Source organism: Nothoprocta perdicaria, unplaced genomic scaffold (genome assembly GCF_003342845.1).
Source record: "Nothoprocta perdicaria isolate Ctin4 unplaced genomic scaffold, notPer1 scaffold_273, whole genome shotgun sequence".
Classification (NCBI taxonomy): Eukaryota; Metazoa; Chordata; class Aves; order Tinamiformes; family Tinamidae; genus Nothoprocta; species Nothoprocta perdicaria.
In genome coordinates, this window is record NW_020455503.1 from 712,788 (window position 1) to 730,902 (window position 18,115).

The 18,115-nt window shown below is 47.5% G+C and overlaps 1 protein-coding gene across 2 annotated transcripts in view; it reads left to right on the plus strand.

The window, feature by feature from the left end:
* The window catches only part of EFNA5 (ephrin A5), a 141,250-nt gene that overhangs the window by 32,364 nt on the left and 90,771 nt on the right, over positions 1 to 18,115 (plus strand). Inside the window, exon 1 of one of the 2 annotated variants that reach the window (XM_026040983.1) lies at positions 5,490 to 5,545. The exons of the other annotated variant lie outside the window; for it this stretch is intronic. The gene's annotated coding sequence lies outside the window, so the exon portion shown is untranslated. Of the gene's footprint in view, positions 1 to 5,489; positions 5,546 to 18,115 lie in introns of those variants that run through there. 2 annotated transcript variants of the gene reach the window in all.

Here is an 18,115-nt window from a genome sequence, read left to right on the forward strand (position 1 = left end):
CTAGGCTGGATTCAAACTGGGAAAGTCCCCAGATGTCCAAGTCCTTGTGGCTTGTTAGTAATGTGCCGAGACACCCAGCCACCCAGTGACTGCTAATGTTAAACCTTTGAGAACGGAGCCCGCTTTCTTGACAGCGGATTTATTAAACCAAGCGCTGACCTTTCCTACAGGCGGTGCAGGCGGGAGGCTGCTGCAGCCTCACACACACAGCCTCAGCATCGCTGTCCTGCCAGCATGCTGCCCAACCTGCTGCTCTGCCCTCTTAACATGGGAGCCACCGAGGGCCAGCACTAATAAAACTCAACATCCTGTGCTCTGCATGGTCTCGAGACCCAAGACTTTCCTGTCGTGCTTTTAATTTGCAGTGGATGAGCAGCTGAGGCTCTGCAATAGGCAAACGATGCAGTAATAGTGTGAGCAGCCTGGTTGAAGCAGGGTGGCACAGCGTCGGCTTGGGGGGTCTGTTCTGCACGGTGCTTGGTCCTGTCCTGCACGAAGGGAGGGTCTTCCCAAAGGAAACTGGAGCAATGCATCAAATCCTTGACTTGTGGGAGAAATCCCACTTTCTGTCCTCTTTGGACCCCTGTGTAAATGTTGCAGATGTAATCAGGGGAATGGGGGTAGTGATTGCACAAAGATTTGCAGAGCAGGCAGGAACTGTGTAGGGTGGACCTGAGAAGCAGGTGCCTACATATTTTTTAACCATTGCAGCCTTTTCCCCTTTACATGGAAGGCAAGGAGGGAACTCCGTGCAGCTGCAGCACGTGTGAATGAAGTGCATTCTGTGCTCATAAATCATCTCATTCCTTAAGGTCAAATTTTACTCCTCGGGTCTGCATGAGCCATGTTAAGCTCGGCAAGCCACCTTGCTTAAAGCTGATGCTTTGGATGGTAGGATATTTGACTTTTAAGTACATTCCCATATCTGCAATCTCTAGAAAACAATGGAAACCATCAGGAACAAGTAGTACAGGAGTATCATGGACCTGGATAATGTCCGCAAGGGTAATTTGGGCTTAGGAACAAGTGGCAGCTTTACTTTTACATTAGTTTGTAAGGAGGACATTTTATATTTCATCTTTCAGTGTTCAGATCCTTTCTTTCCCCCAGCGATGTGAGGCTGTAATGTGAAAAGGTTCTGGCCCTTCTTCCCTGCCCGTATTAGTGATTAACAGAGTGAGTAATGACTTCAGGCGCCTTTGCGGCCCGGCCGTGGCGGCACACAATCCCAGCGCATGGGGATGTGGCAGCAAACCTGGTGAGGGAGGATAAATGCAGAGCAATGTGTGTTCGGCTTTTTGCTGATGTTTCGTGCACAGACGATACACAAATACCATCTGTGCCCTTTTTTTCTTCACTGAAAAACAGTGGTTCCCTGAATCTGTGGAGGTGTCATTTTTCTGTTTAAATCCTGCACTTTCTTGTTTTAGAAGGAAAGAAGGGAAGCTGAAAAGCTGAAAGTCATCCAAATATTCTCAAGTCCTTATATTGTTGACTTGTTCAGTAAAAGTGTTATTTTTGCCTCTGCATTTTTTTTAATTCTAAAATACTTGTTGCAAGAAGCTATCGGAGGAGGCTGCATATTAACCTCGTGCAAGGAAAATGCGCAAACAAAACTGGAAGCGTTTTATTTGGTGGCTGATAATAGGGTGGAGGTTCGGGAGAAGTAGGGAAAGAGGAGCCGGGTAGAAGTGATACAAACGCTCAGTGAAGCCTCACCTGTGTAAGGGAGCTCGAGGTGTAACCCGCTCCCCGCAGCCGCGCAGCAGAGCGCCCGGGTGCTTTGATGCCTTTGCCCCAGCTCGCTCCGGGTGCTGCCAGTCGCCCCGCGTGCTGCGGGGAGCACTGAAGCAGCGAGCTGGCCCGCTTGGGGCTCCCGCGTGCAGGCAGGCTGCAGGGAGCCTGCTGCCCGGGCCCCGAGCGTCCCGAGCGCCGCGGCCCCTGTTCCCTGGGCCCTTGAGACGCAGGCCTCTCTGCGCCTAGCACGCAGCCGTGACTCCTGCCCGATCGTGCTGCTGCAGGAGAAGCTTTGCACATTTGGTAAGTGGGTTGAGGGTTAAAAGCTGCCAATTGGCGCATTTCTAGGACAGTGAATTTTGATAAAAATATCTTGTGCCCTTATGGGAAGAATGCACTTACACCGCGCTTGGACATTAACAATCTTTAGTCCCTTTGCCCAAGACCAACCTTGGCAAGAGTTTTTTAATTTTATTAATTAATTGATGTCAGCATGCATGTGTAAGTACTCGCTTGTGAGCGCTGCAGTGCTCTGCCTTCCCACACGCTTCTCTTCTCCTTACTTGGTGTTCCTTGCCTGGCAAAGCTGGCAGTGTGTGAGCCAGCTGGTGCCCCTGCTTGAGCTGTTTGCTGCTATGCCATGGGCTTAGCTTCCTGCCCGTGGGAATGTGGTGGAAACTACCAAGTCCATAGTGGCCAGTAGCCAGTATTTGTTGTCACGCTTATGTCGTTATCAGCAACCAGGACTGCTCTGAGGTTGGCTTCTTGGAGGTGGCTCCATCTCTGAGCCCTTCTGCAGCACAGATGGTTTTTGTTGCACATGTTGTATCTCTCCTCAGGAGCAGGGCGGGCTTGTCTTCTTGTCAGAGAATTCTGGCCAGATCTGCTCAGATTTAGCGTGTGCCCTGGCTACAAGGATCAGTGAACCTGGAGTTCACTGCACAGTTACTGAATATCGCAGAACTGCATCCATGGGGGTTGAGGCCTTCCTATTACCAGCTCTGATCCTTCTTTTAGGACTTCCCTCCTGTTTTGGAGAGCCCTGCTCAAACTGAGAGCGGGACTCATGCTACTACCCTGAAGGTGATCTCACTGCTGTGGAGTAGCTACAGGACTGAAGTCACCAAAAGTACAGCTCTATTCTGCTCCTTGTCCTGCTGCTGAGCATGTGCTTGGGAGATGGCAGGATGGAGGGACTTTGACCGCAGCAGAAACTTGCCCGTCTGCCTCGAGCTAAGAGGTGCCAACAGGATTTTATCCTTTGACCCTGTAGGATAGGCTAAGCCAAAGAGTGAGAACTTTGCCCTGTTGTCCCTCGGGAGCCCTGTGTGAGAGGCCCCTCTGTGAAGAGGAGCCGCGAGATGAGGACAGATGGCTCCCTTGGGAGCAGCCTGGTCCCTCTACACTGTCCCAGCTTCCGAGCCCCAGCTTGGAGGGGATGGAGCGAGCAGGCTCCCAGAGAACAGCTAACTGGCTTTCATTAAGTGTTTGTACTAAATCCCTGAAAGCCTATCTGGTCATTGCTTTCTCCTCTTCACTATGGGTAAATATTATGGTGTAGAGTATGGGCAGTGTGGACATGAGATGGTAAGGAATAAGTCATCTAGCTAATCTAAAAGATGTAAGTACTTCTTTGCACCAAAAAAATGTTGAGTTCACATACATACCCTGCATCCTCCCTAGCACTGCAGGCAAGATGCAGCTTGTAACTCGGAGTTCAGATGAAGCTGCCTTTCTGAAAACAGTCGTGTTTGGTGTGTCTCGCGGGTGTGTGGGGATTACCATTTGTACTTTCAATGAGTTCCAGTCTGCAGATGCAGAAATACGGTGCAGTATTTCCATGCTCTATGTTTGCAATAACAGCACAAGAGTAGGAGAATAAAACAAAGAGCTACTTTTTCTCACAGCTTGATTAAAACAATCCTGCTCGGATCTGTGAGGCTGTCAGCTCAGGCTTGTCTCTGCCTCTTTTCCTGCCTCGTTTTTCCATCCATCATCACGGAGAGCACAGGAGGAGGAATAGATGTAGTGCTCCGTGCTTACTTAGGCCTTGGCAAATAACAATTCATCAACTTCCCGGCTTTAAAAAAGACCATTCTTTGCCCTGGTGTGGAGCGTTACAATTTACCCAGTGTTCCCTGGTGGTGCCACGAGAAAAAAAATAAAAAAGAGAACAAAACATGTGACTGGATGTAAAAACAAAGTGAATTCCACAATATATTCTGGGCGATATTAATAATAAAAATGGCTGTATGGAAGGGAAAGTGCTTGAAAGCCTTTGTTGTGTGACGTCGATAGCTCACGAGATGCTTCTTGCAGGAAAGCGTTCAAAATAATGACCCCCCCAGAAAGCCAGGGAGGGGAAAAAAAGACAAAGAACAACAGAGTAGTGTTAGAGGAGCGTCTTTCTGCAGCAGCTTGTGTATTATCACGGTTTCAGCGCTGTTACACTGGGGCGGAGGAACGTCATCAGAACCCCCGGGTGTTGGAGGCCTCTCCGAACACGCCTCTGGACACAGTGCGGGTGCCCGGTGAGTCAGCACAGCATTAGCGATCCATGGAGGCGCCCGGCGAGGTCGAGCGCTCCTTCGCCCTTGTGCGCGGTGCACATGCCTTCCCCTGGCCGCCGCTCATGGCGCTGCTCGAGGGCCCGGAGGTGGCGTCGGCCGCATGTTACTGCGGGCAGACGCGGCCGGGCGAGCGGTGGACGTGGCGCCGACACGGCCTTGCCCGTGTCCTATGAAGCCGTTGCCAGGAGGGTTTCTCGTACGTGCTGTCTGCCTCACGTGCGTGTCGGCGACGCTGATGGCGAACGTGTCGCTTGACAAAAGTGACTTTGCGAAGTTTGCCTCGCTTTTAGCCGGCGTTCACAGGAACGGCTGGAGCTGGGTTGATTACACAGCCATTAAAGGCCTTTCTTGCCAAAAAACCCTCCTTCTGCACTTGTGCGCTGTTGAAAACTGTGGGCTGGTGCCAGAGGATTGAAGAGCTAAACACATGCTGCTGAAGAGCTGCATGTGGCTCTCAAACCACAGGTTTCTGACCCCGGCCTTAAGTAATTAACGGCAGTCTCTGCAACGAGGCCGTGCTTGGGAAAAATTGCTGTGAATAAATACCTGTCCTGCAGAAAAATGGAGAGGCTTGAAAGCAGACGTGCTTTCTGTTTCCCTCGCTCAGAGTGGAGGGCAGAAATAGAGGTCTTTGTTTGTAACCCTTGTGGGGGACCACAGGCAGTGGGGCTTGTCCGGTGCCCGGGCGAGGGTGGTGGAGGGGGACGTGTTGTGTGCGGGGCCCAGCCCGCAGGATCAATGCCAGAAACCCGCTTCGGTGAAGCTGATTTGTGTTTGCAATTAGCAGAAAAGCTAATTTGCAGTGGCACATCTTACACGTTTTTTCTAGCAGAGGCTTTTTATTTCAAAATCCTTTATTTTAGGCAAGCCGGGACAGAAGCCCCATGCTCAAGTTGGTGCCGGTGGCATTCCGAGCGCTGGGGAAGGCTCGGGATGGCCGCTGCGGACGGCGCATCCCGGGAGCTGCCACTCTCGTGGCACACAAGATGGCCGCCGTCGCCCTGGTCTGCCCGGCTCTCCACACACGGACAATCCTGCGGTTCGTGTTTAAGGGAAAACAAAGCAAGCTCCGCTTCTAACTCACGTGCGTCGGCAGCAACTGCTCAGAATTCAACCCCAAATTTCCCAAATCTGGGTACTTCAGAGGCTTTCCCTCCCTCTCCTTAATGCCGGGCACTGGCTTTCTGCGGCGCTGCGAGTCCTCGCAATATCTTCTGGCCTCCTTTTCAGTCTCTCAGGTTGGGCACTCCAAACTGACGCGCGGAATTAATGGACACTGTGGAAATACGGCTTTTAATCTGCCTGCCCTAGTTTTCTCCTGTAAAATACAGGTTTATAATACTTGAATGCATCAGATGGGAATATGGGGTTGCGAGGATTAATTAGTTAATTTTTAAAAGTGGTTTACCAGTGTGAAGTGCCATATAAATGCTGAGAGTGGATCTTGCTGTTCTTTTTTTTTCCCTTCTGCCTCCTACCTTGTGTTAGTTTGACCTGGTTAAAGAATAAAAAGAAATTAGTCATGCAGCCGAATTCTCTCTGTGCCTCTTTCCTATGTTACAGTTGATTTTTATTTTTTTTTCGTTACCTTACTATTTAAAGTCTTCTAACATGAAATTAATGGTTATGGTTCGGTAACCTGGGCTTTGTGAAGGATTCCCAGAACCCTCTCTTTCAAAGTAAAAGTACTGCTTGGGTTAGAAATTGTTGAGTCAATATTATTATTATTATTATTATTATTATTATTATTATTATTATTATTATTATTATTATTAAAAGGTGAATTAAAATAATATTAGTATTAGTTTTTTAAAGGTGAAGGAATTGCGGCAACATTGGACCAAGTGACCTGGCTTGAGTAGGCATCCTTCTGGAAGTGGGGGAATGCCTTTCGAATTGGATTTGACATGAAAATGTGCCACAATGTTTTTGATAAGTAGAAATTTTTACAACCATCCATATGGCACTGAGTGTACATGCAGGTGTACCCCTCTAAACCTGAAGTGTTAGCTCTCAGAAATCACATTAAGATGATTATTATAATGCTGCTAGTATTTAAAGACTCTTAACAGTATTACAATACTGTTAGTAAATACTATAATAGTATTATTTCAGAGCTATAGATGTCACAAATTGGGGTGAGATTTAATTAATCCTTTGGATTATTGTAGTGGCTGCATTTTGTTATGTGATGACAAACCATTGAATCCGGTAGGCCTGTGTCTTAGGTAGTGCTTGGAATGAAACAGGTATAGGAAGAATCCATTTTATTTGTTGCAGTAAGCTTGGTTTTGTAGCACCACAGAATGAATTAGTTTAAAAACTGGGAAGGCCATCGCATGTAAGGTCGAGTAACGCCACCCTGAAGAACTGCAGTCAGTCGCTGCTTGTGCGTGAGTTTCTGGGTGGGTTTGGGGCAGTGCTTAACGTGGGCTTGTCACAGGTGATTGCTACCCGCCTGCTCCCTCGTTTTCGGCGTGCTCGAAGCTACGGCTCTGCATGGGAGAAGTGCCTCGCTTGCTGGGCCTTGCTTACCGGGTGCAGCTGCGGTCCTGGCTGCCCCCAACCATCGCAAATGGGGGCCCCGCATTGCTGGTTACTCTGACACATCGCTTGTCTCTGCCTCGGTCCACTCCAGCCGACAAGAACTGTTGCAATGAAAGATTTGCAGGTATTTGCAACCCATGTAGCTGGTGGAGTAAATGGCATCCAGAAGTTTCTGGCATTTTTTGCTAGAAGATTTTTTTTTTTTTTTTAATTTTTCTCTTGACCAAAATTAACTGCTCTGTGAAAAGTTACTCCTCAGTCTGCAGACTGAATGATGATGAGGCCCCACAGAAGAAATATTGGGACCACATAGCTCAGGACTGTATCGTGATAGGTGCAGGCTGGGACCTTGGCAAAACGTCGACCTTGCAGGCGCTTCCTAACTCGGAAGCGCTTGACTTGCAGCCTGACGAGTGCTTTTAACACACTTCAGAGTGCCTAAGTGCTTCTTTCTCATAACAAATCAAACTGTGGGGGATCCTTGGGAATGCTGGAATCTGTAATTCACTCCCTAGCTCTCTGCAATGTGAGCTAACTGACTAAATGGTAACAGCAGCAGGTTGTCATCTTCGGCAGCGTAGCCCTGTGTAGGCAGGGATTAGCCGGTGGGTTTGGATATTTGCTGACAGCGGGGTAGTGCTGGGAGTTGGGAATCTCCATGCCAGGCTCTGTAGGGAAGCATTTTCTGATGGGCACAGATTCTGCTATCCTTCCTTCTGCCTTCTCATCTGTGCTGTCCTTTTTCAATCTTTTACCTGTTTAAAATACCCAAGAGAAATATTCCAGTTGTTAGAAGTTTGGCAAAATTAGATGGAAATGAAAAATTGAGGTTTTATAATGGAAATACTGCATTATCTCAAGAATACCTGTTGCCACCAGTGCTACTTGGGATGCTTTCAATGTCTTTGCTGAAGCATCTGCTCTGTTTTCCCATTGCAGTCCATTCTGTATTTCATTGTTCACTCCTGGTACCAGGATTATAGTAATGATAATGAGGAGCAAGTGAATAAAGAAGTGAATGGAAATCCCGCTTGCCATGCTGCCATCCCCAGAACAGCAGCTGACTTTCCATTAGGAAGGTGAATGTATCCCTTGTGGTATGTAGCCTCTTGGCCTGGCGCTCGGAAGACTCAAAGGTGCATGATGATGAATTTGGAAGAATAAGCAGATTAATATCTCTAGCAATTAGTATCTCTTGTGAGTGAAACTGCAAGAAGATCCCAAACCTCAGAGAAGCCTCCTGCGTGGAGGTGTTGTTGGTGGTCACACGCTCCTCTGTACGCCTCTGAAGGGGGGGCTGACAGACTGGCTGGATACCTGGTGGCTGCAGCTCTGCTTCCCTGCCCGTGCGTGGGAACTGTGCTGCAGCGCAGGCGATGCTTGGTACTATAAGCAGTAGCTGTAATTGTTGGCTCCCTTGAAATTCCCTTGTTTCTGTGGTTTCATCTCAGTCTCTCAGGCCATCTGTCTCAGCTCTCCTAAAATAGTCTGGAACAAATAGTCACGGCTGTAGGATGGCTAATGAGTCTTTTAGTGCGAAATGCCCTGTGATAGCTGTGGCTGCTGCCTGTTGTAAGTGTAGTGAGTGACAAGAGCCACCGGCTAATGTGTCTTTTTAATTTATTTAAGGTTATTTTGAAAACTCCTGGCACGAAGCTGTTCAAATAGCAAAACATCAGCATTGCCTGTGGTAATATACCTGTACTCGCTATGTGTTTATCTAATTATTGGGAGCATAAGTGGTCTGAATCTTTTGAAGATCCTTATGAAACCCAGGAGGATTTTGTTTTTCTTTTTCCTCTGAAACTCCTTTGGTGCCTGGGAGCAGCTCCCTTGCAAGGCAGCGCGGGAGCTGAGGGTGCTCCCAGGGGTCTGATCTGGCTGCCAGCTCCACAGGGACACGGTCCTGTCCCCCCACCCGGCTCCGCTTTGCGCATAGCCCCAGGCCTCCCTCTGCAAAAGCTGCAGCTTGCCTAGGCAAAACCCAGACCCTCCCATTGCCTTAGCACGTGTTGCACCCTTAAGCAGCCCGATGGGTAGAAAGCACTGCTATCTCGCCCTGCAAATGATGGTGACACCATTGAAAGAGCTCAGTGTCTCCCTGCAGTCTCGCAAGGCCATCTCTCCCTGTGGCGTGACCCTTGCGGGAGAAACGGGCTTTTAAATTCCGCCTTTCCATGAGTGCCCTCTGCCTGCCTTACGCCTCGCAAGTTGGAGCGGCCTTTGAAGCTGCGGCCCTAGTGACAGGGGCTGCTGTTCCTTGTTCATTGTAGTGGCAGGAAACGTTATGAAAACAGCTGCAGCAAGGGGAAGCGTGGAGGAAATGTGCTTCAAAGGACCTGTAAATAAAAAGGTGCAAAAGTTACAGCTATGCTATAGAGGAATAAGATGCCATATAGAGGAACCGAGTGCTGTTTGTTGTTTTTTTCCCTCTTTCCCTGTCTGAGGAATATGGAAGTGTTGGCAGCTGAGCCACCATCCCTCCTACAATGTGTTTTGCTCTCAAGGAAGTATTTAATTCTCTGTGAAGAGCAAGAGAAGAGCAAGGCACTGATAGCAGTAAGATGCAGTGCCACGGCTTGAATGCTGACGAGCAGCTCCGTGCGTACCCGAGGCAGCGCCTTCTTGCCGGTGCTGCGCTCGGTGTAGTGACACCAGGCAGGTTTGGTAGCTGAAACAAGCAAGGCAAGCGTGAATCTTGAAGTTTGGAATGGGTCCTAGCCTTTCTGCTTGCCATGCCTTTGGCTAAAGAGGTGCTGCTCCAGGAGTGACCTCCCTGATTCAAGTGCAACGAGCTGGGGAGGAAAGCACACCAAGAGTAACGCGTGATGATGCAGAAATGGGGCTGGTGGAGACAGCAGCAGCACTATTGCTTGGCAAAGGATGGACAGTAAGACAAGCAGGAGATGCTTGAGCAAAAGCAGACTTTAAGGAATGAACTAAAAGTACTTGGAAATACTTAAATGGATGTTACCAGGTGGTCAAGATGCAGCTTGAAGGCAGCATGCTTTTGCAGCTAACAGAGCTCTGGTTCTGGTGAGTTCTTTGACTTGTGTCTGCTTGGTGAGGAGCTCGTTGTGCTCCTCCAGGGCTGCAGTTGCAAGGGCAGTTGAGTGAGATGCTGGGCAAGATCTTTGAGCAGTGTCACTGGTTTTGAAAGCAATTCGCATTTGTATTCTTAGGGCCAACTATAGCATCCTCACTATCGGTATTTTTATCCCTTCATTTCTTTGAGCTAGACACAGGGGGTATGAGGAAGTGAAGCAGAACTTAAAGGAGGCAACAGATGCTCATGTGGCCAGGCTTAGACATACACAATCTTTAATAAAGCCTTACGCAAAAGTTAGAAGGATGGTTTGCTTGTTTTCTGGTTGTTCCTTTTGATTTACAAGTGAAGTGTTTCCAGGGGTGGCTGTGAAAGGGGAGAAAAGCATACATTTTTTAATGTGAGCGAGCTTCATCTGAAATGGATTGAAAGAATATATGAACATAACTTATGTAATGTCATTTTGTGTATTCGTTTTGCAAGGGTAAATAATACTATGAAAAAGTTAAATAATGTTACAACAGTGCCATGTAAATAAAGGGGAAGAGCCAGAAGGATAAGCAAATTGAGTGGGAGACTCCATCCTGCTTCTCGTTCTGGCATCAGTCTGTGTTTATGTGCAGAGTGCTCGGACAGGCCCTTTGTACACTGAAATCACATATGATTAAATGCTAAGGGGTTTCCACTGCTCTACTCGGGTGGGATGTGATGTCTTCTAATGGCGTTTCAGTTATAACAGGTAACTTGAGGGGAAAACTGTGGAAAACAAGGTGCTTTTTAAGCATGTTGCAATTTTAGCAATGTGTCCATGATGCATTTAACATGTTCATGATTAATTTAACCAGATTCTTTTCTGTATTAAAACTAGTTCCCCATAGTGATCCCCTTGGGATTTTACTGTCTGGCATCCATTGGGGTCAGCTGGATCTCAACCCTCCCTCCTCTTTCCTGTATTCCCACCTCTTCCTGCCAAATTAAGAAAGTCATGTGTGTACACCAGGGATTTCTTATTGGTTTTCCCAAGATGTACAACATCTTCTCTGTATTCCTTAGTTGTTAAGTGTGTGCGTGGAGAGGGAAAATATATATATATATATATATACACATATATATATGTATATCATCGCAGAATTTATAGCTTGCAGCCTCATCGGAGGGCTTTGCTAGCCCCAGCAAGAGATAAATCACGAAGCAGATGAGGGATTGGGCAGCACCGACAGAGATGCTGGTGGAACTGCATGGACTGTGAAGGCAAAGTAGTTACGTGGATGTGAGGCCCGAGCCCAGCGCGTGCCCCATGTTTGTCCTGGAAGATCCGTGCTGCTGGCTGAAGCCGTAAACATCCTAAAGCGGAAATGAATCTCTCTCCGCTGTGTTTTCTGCTTGTGCCTGTGAAACTGTATTTATGGGAAAAGTCAGGGCTTCGATGTGCTCCCTGTTCCCAGTTTTAATTGATTTTATCTGCTGCTGTCACAGTAGCCTTATCTCTGCAGGTGGTTTCATGGGTAACGTTTGGGGATGAGGACTGAAGCCCAGGCACGCGGTGTCAGCCGGCAGCTGAGCGCTATCTGGTAGTTCTGCCTCGGCTCCGGTGCGGAGCAGCTCCCGGCCTGCCCACGGCCCCGGGGGTGTCGTGAAGCACTGCTCCTGCTCCAGGGAAGCCTGGCCACGGACGCCTCTCCGAATGGAAGTGGCCCGGGAAGCCGCAGCGCGGTTCGCATCGCTGACTGTCGGCTAATGACTGTGCAGTTCAGCTCTGCAGTGTGCTTAACTGTTTCTATTATTGCATTTTGTGAAGGAATTAAAAAGCCCCAGTCGCCCTGGCGTGGATGCTCGTGTGCACTGTGAGGAGGAACTTTAAATGTTTCAGCATTGCTTTTCTCATGGCTGATTTAATCTTTTGTACGAGAGCCGTATAAAAGCATACTGTGTGTATGGGAATACCGGCTGACTGCTGTCGAGCTGCAGAAATCCAATTAATTGCAGTTGGGTCTCCCCGAGTGAATCACAGGTTGATTAGTTGGTCTCTGTTGTTTTCGTGGATTTTTTCCTGCCATATTTTGAGGCAAACAAAGGCGTTTCATAAGGAAGCCGTGGAGCGGATGCGCCGCTTGACGTGACTACAGTTTGCAGTCGCTGTAGCGGCTCTTTGTGGGGCTGTTCCTCAACTCCCTCCGCCGGTTGTGCGGGAGCGTGTAAAGCGACCCCGGGCATTTTGTTCTTGGGGTAGATGTGCTAATGGTTCTGTGCATTGGGTGCTTTTGATTGCTCAGTTGTGCCTTATGGGTGGATTAACTATTGTAGCACCTGATTAATTTCCCTCTTTTTATCTAGTGCGGATGAGGGGAGAGGCAAAAGGATGACAAATGGGATTGCTAAGTGGAGCCCTGATCAATACAGAGTGCTGTCCATTTGGGTAATGGACATCTCTGTCATATCAGCTGCTAAAGAATTTACTCGAGATGGGTCCCCGTAGATCTACAAGCCATAAACCATCCAACGCTGGAGCCATTACTCTGCATCCCTAATATAGAGAGGTAAAAATCTCCGGAGTTTAGGCTTTGAGATGCTAGAAGCACTAATTTGCTGAATTTATTAGTGTTTTTTTAAAGCGAGCCTCTATTTTCTTCAAAGAGAGGACTGAATATTCACATCCACGTTGTGAAGATTGTTGAGCTCGTTTTATACAAGTGAAGCAATAGCTCACCACTTCAAACTGTTCCCCTGTAGCCTCAGAAAAGTAGGTTTCCTTTGGGAAGACTGATAAATAGCTCTGTCCTCTTGGAGCACGTGCAGATAAATTATAGGACGGATTCCAGCAGGCACAGCTCAGGAGCCCCTTTCTGCCCAAAGGGGCCTGCATCCTGCTGCGTGTTGCCGGCCAGGCTGTCACGGCCACCTTGCGACACCAAGGTCGGCCCTGGGAGGTTCCTGCTTCTCTGTCCCCATTCGGTTCTTCAGTCTGTGTTCTCCATCTCTGGCTTTCCTATAGTTGCTCTCCCGCAGCAGGGACGAGAAGCACTAGGAGGATCCTCCTGACGAGCTCACACAAAGCGAGCACGTGGCGAAGTCCCCGCTGCTTCACAGCGTAGGACATCTGTGTGCAGTTCAGTGTTTCTGAGGCTGGCAGCAGCCTGGCAGCAATCCCAGAGACTGGCCAGGAGAACGTCCCGTAGCACATAAGATAAAAAGCAAAGAGACTGGAAAATCCAAAGGCAAAAATGTTAAAATGTGTAGGAAATGGTTTTAAAACACCCTCATTCTAAAATATAATGGGCCATGTAGCAGTGGAGGCACAAAGCCCCTTTTCCTTCTCCTCACTTCATTTATTTTCTATTCTTTTTCTTTCATCCCTCCCTGTTGTCACTCCTCTCTTTCTGGCAGAGGCCCTTAGCTCCAGTCTAGCTGTCTTTGACTATAAGGAGCCCTATAAGTGCTGACCCCCGAGGCAGGGGCAGCTCCCACAGGCTGCAGGAAATGATGCTGGGGCCAGCTGAGGAGGATGCGGGAGACAAGGAGCAAGGGAAGGATTGCACTGTTCTGCTGCTGCTTGAAGTGCAGGGCTAAACATTTGTTTGTCTCATTGTGTGCAGCGGGATAAAACTTACCGAACAGGTGACTAGACTTTTATAGAGCAAGCAGTTGAATAGACTTTTTTTTATTTTTACCAAGCTGATTTGCTACCAGTATTTTTTTTTTATTTTTGCTGAATCAACTAATGCAAGCAGAAATTTCTGCTTGACTTTGCTGCTGCTTTTTATTAGCTTGAAAACTGTGGTTAGAGGGATTAAGTGAAGCAAAGGTAAGTTAGTAGTCCAAGTATGCAACGAGGGCAATTAGGGAAAAACAGTTCTACGGCGATTGTGTTTTTCATAATGATACTTTGAGTTAACTTTAAAGTTATATTTTAAAAAGTAGCAGTAGGTCAGGGACTATGCAGAACTTTACATCGTAAGCAACTTAAATAGTTTTCTCAGTATAATCAGGAAAAAAATCAGGATTTTTGCTAAATGTAATATGTTGGTATCATATTCCTTATGCTTTCTGGTGGCTTTTGCTGTAAAGATTGCATTTTCTGTCCCTTTTGCTGCTGTGTGCATTTCTGTGCACCTGGGGTGGGTGATGTGTGTTATACTTAAATTTTAGAAGCCCTGTCCACTCGGAAGGGAATGCAAGGGCAATGTTGAGTCCCGTGCGAGAACAGCACTGAAAATCGCTTGCTCTGCTTTGTGGTTCTCCACTGGCGGGTTTGCTGCATACCCCTGCGCAAGTCACTGCATTCTTCTGCTCCTGGTTCTCCAGCTCCTACAATAAAAGCGATTTGCTTATTTTTCTCCTCCATCGATTGTGTGGGACAGTTTACAGGTGCTAGTGGTACTTGAGTGCTGAGCAGGCGCTAGAGCTGTCAAAGTGCTTAGATGATCTTTAAGACTTCAGAAAAGGGGCGCTCAGCTGAACAGGTCCCCCTCCTCGTGGTAGCAGTCCACAGTCATGAAATAGAGCTTTTGAATTTCAAATCGTGACAAGTTTTTACTTAAATAAATAAAAATGGTCTCACAGGATTGGCTGGGCTCTGTACCAATGAAATGAAAAGCAAATTTTGGGATAAACTTATCTTGGCGTTAGAGCCCCTGCTGTGATGCTACAGTGATGCATAGGATGATGCTAAAGATGCCCTTAAATCCTTATGTTGAGATTCCTCATTAAAAACGAGATTCCTCATTAAAAACGCACAATATGCAGTAAATACCCACTCCTCTTACGGTTAAGGATATGGATTTGGTGGAGTAATTAAAATGAGGCATTTTTGTATGTGCACTTAGTCTGGTTTTTTGTTTGTTTGTGTTTTGTTTTTCTCAGGTGCACTGCAGTATGTTTTTGAGCTGAATGCATTGCTGTTTTCCTCCAGTTCTGTTAATTTACACCCACTTCAGCCTTACTGAACTTATAAATATGTCTGGTAGAATTTGTCCCTGAGAAAAGCCATGGGCATGTGCAGACGTTGCTTTCTGGAAATGGCAGAACATAGAAAGTAAGGATTTCACATGTAGGCAGTATATACATGAGTTTAAGTCATTTTGGGTAGCAGTGTCTTGTGTATAATTTAAAGCTACAGGAAAGATGTTTCTTATATATTTATGGCAATATTGAACTGTTGTAATTACTGTTATTATTGTGGGGGCCGTTACTGATTCCAATATGGATTTTTAAATTTCTTTCTTTTAAGAGACTCTTAACAAATAGAGTGGAACCCTTTGTATTTCTAGGATCTATTTATACAACTGAAAAAAATATGACAAAAGAGGAAATAAAAATAGGGCTAATAAAAGCATAGAATCGCAAACTAAGAATTCAGACTTCAGTTTCCCCTGTGAATTTCCAAAGGAATCCTGAATTCAGGTATTCAAAAATTCAGTTTGGATTTATGTGCCTGTATTTGAGCTCTCCTTAGCTCAGCTGCAAGATGAAGCCGTTATTACAGCTTTATTACAGCTAAGCATTTTGGAGGCAGGATTTCCTAGCATGCGTGCCATGTGCCTTGGCAAGTGCACTTAGACCGGGCTGCAGATAAATTCACTTAATGATGACTGCAGTGCAAAATGGAGACAAGAAAGCACCCCGTTTTTTTGTTTACCTTGCAGAGTACACTTCTGCTGCTTGCTCCATGCAGCGTGCACTATAAAAATTATGGCACGTCAGTGCTTCTGCCTTGCCACAGGGTTCAATATTTTCTGTAATTTATAGACTGCTGCAGCACTTTTTTTTTTTTCCTGTTTATCTGTAGTTTTGCATATAAAATATTGGAGGTTGGTGACCAGCAAGGAAGGGCTGTCTTTAAAATTCAGGACTGTGTGGTGGCAGAGTTTGTATTAGCCTCTTGCAAAGCACTTGCCCCTGAGAGATACTGTGGCCCAGGCAGCTTAGGGCAGCATTTGCTCATAAGAATATTTTCCAAAATAGAGTAAAGTAGCCGTGGTGATGATCCTTGACAATACCTACTTGGCACCCAGTGGACATTCCTTGAGGAAATGCTTAGGTCTCCCACTGGTGGAGAGGAGCGGGCTGCTCCCGCTGGCGGCTCCCGTGGCGCTGGCGGCGGGAGGCTTTGGGCCAGGACTGCCGGGACACGTTCGTCTCCCTCATGGCACAAGCGATTGGAGGGAGGAGGACATGGCTCTGCAGAGGCAACACCATCCACTTGGCCGTTAATATGCTGTAAAAAGTTTCGATTTAAAACGTAAAGCCTGTGGATGTTCAGCGCAAACGTATTCGATAGCAGCACAAGCTCAATGGCTTCAATGTCCGAGCTTTTTAGAAGTGGAACTCCAGGGCAAACAAGCCCCCAACAGCCTGTGGAATGACCTCACGTTTGAATGAGACACTTCTAGTCTAGAAACACAGGGTAGGTTTTTAGACGCGCTCTTTAGCATAACAAATGAGCTGTCTCTTACTTCGAGACTAATGGCTCTGGGCCTCATTTGCCTCCTGTATAAACATATGAATTTTTACAACACGAACAATGTGAGTTTGATTAAAGACGATGAGCCCAATTCTCAGACATGCTACTAAATCTATGCGTTAGAATATTGTAATTGAGGTGATCCACAGTAATAGGCATTTCTTGGATAGATATCCCCCTGCGGACTGTAAGCACTGAACAGTTAAACAGTTATTCAGAAAAAATCATTAGGAAAAAAACATGCAAAGACTCACTATCCCATTTGAGTAACAGTGATAAAATTAATTTCTGGAGCAGACTTGCTGAGATTTCTAGTCCACAATGTTTGGCCTTTTTTTTTCCAGGAGTTGAATGTTACTGGTCAGGAATAGTGTTTTATTCCGGTGAGGATACTTAGGAGTACCTTTGAAGTCGCTCTGTGTGCCCCAGTGATTTAGTTTTAGACAAAATTATTTTTATGATTTTTGCAGAGCCAAAGAAGTGTATGTGGATAGAGGGGCACCCGCTGGGTGCAGGTGTCAGATCATGGGTGCTAAGGGCAGTTGCCTGTAACTTGCGCACTCTGCAGTTGGGTAAGGTGTCAGAATGGACCCAGACTTTCTTTCTAATGATGATTTGTTAGCTAGGAAGAATGTTAGTGGTTTGGAAAGGTTTGAGGCTGTGCTAGGTGTTAAATAACTGAGCTCATGAGCGTTTTCATCAAATCGGAACTTATCTTGATCCCAGGGAAAAATGATCACCAGCGCAGTGCTCCCAGCCGCTTGCAGGTGCAGTATGTTCAGCGTTGGCGCAGTCCAGTCTCACCTGCAAGCATAAATGTCCAAGCTGTGTTGGCGTGGGGCTCCCGCGGGCCTCGCGGCCGTGCGGCAGGCAGGAGGCAGTGAGTGCATCAAGCTGCAGCGGGCGCGGGGCTGCGGGGGTGCCTGCGGAGCCGCACGTGGAGGCCGGGGGCTCTCGCTCCGCGTGGCCTCCGGCTGCCGATGCCAGAGGATGGGAGAGGGCCGCTGGCGGCGCGCCTGGAAGCGGCGCTCGGGAAACGCCGTCCTTCCTCGTGGGAGCCTGCCCGGGCTCCGGGCACTGCTGCCAATCGCGCGTGCGCCGCTGCAGCTCAGGCACCTGCAAGGGGCCGTACACAGGCACGTTAAAGTTGGCGGCTGTCCTAGCAAGCCCTCATTCTACCCTCCTAATGATGACGGAGATCCCTCCTAATGATATGCCCGCTTAATAATATAAAGAACCCTCTCTCCTCCATAAAATTAAAGACAACAACATTTAGGGTTTTTCCAAACTTCCATGTTCAGAGGAAGCAGTATTTTTTTCCCTATGTTTTGTTGGTCCTGTGTTTAGAAACTGTGGCGCGGGGATATCTGTCGCATGCAGCACAGTGCTGTGGGCTTGGAACAGTAGGAATACTCGGGGCAGGGACTTCCTTGTGCTCCTTATGGGCAAACCCTGTAACTCCCCCAGAGCTGCCACGGATTGCCAGGCACGGAGGAGGGCATGAGGGCTGCCAGTGCTGCCCGCAGGAAGCCTCCGTGCCCTGCGTGGGCCGGCAAAGGGCATCACCAGCCTTCCTGATGAACTTGAACTCCCCGAAATGAGTGGCCACAGTAGCCCCGTCCTGGACCAGACTATGAGTCTCGTGTTAAGATTCCCTGTGTTAGGCTAGACCAGACCCATCTGTTGACATTGCACCTTACCAAATAAAGCAGTGTTTAGTTGCTTCAAGATTTAAACCTGTTTAGTTTCAGTGTT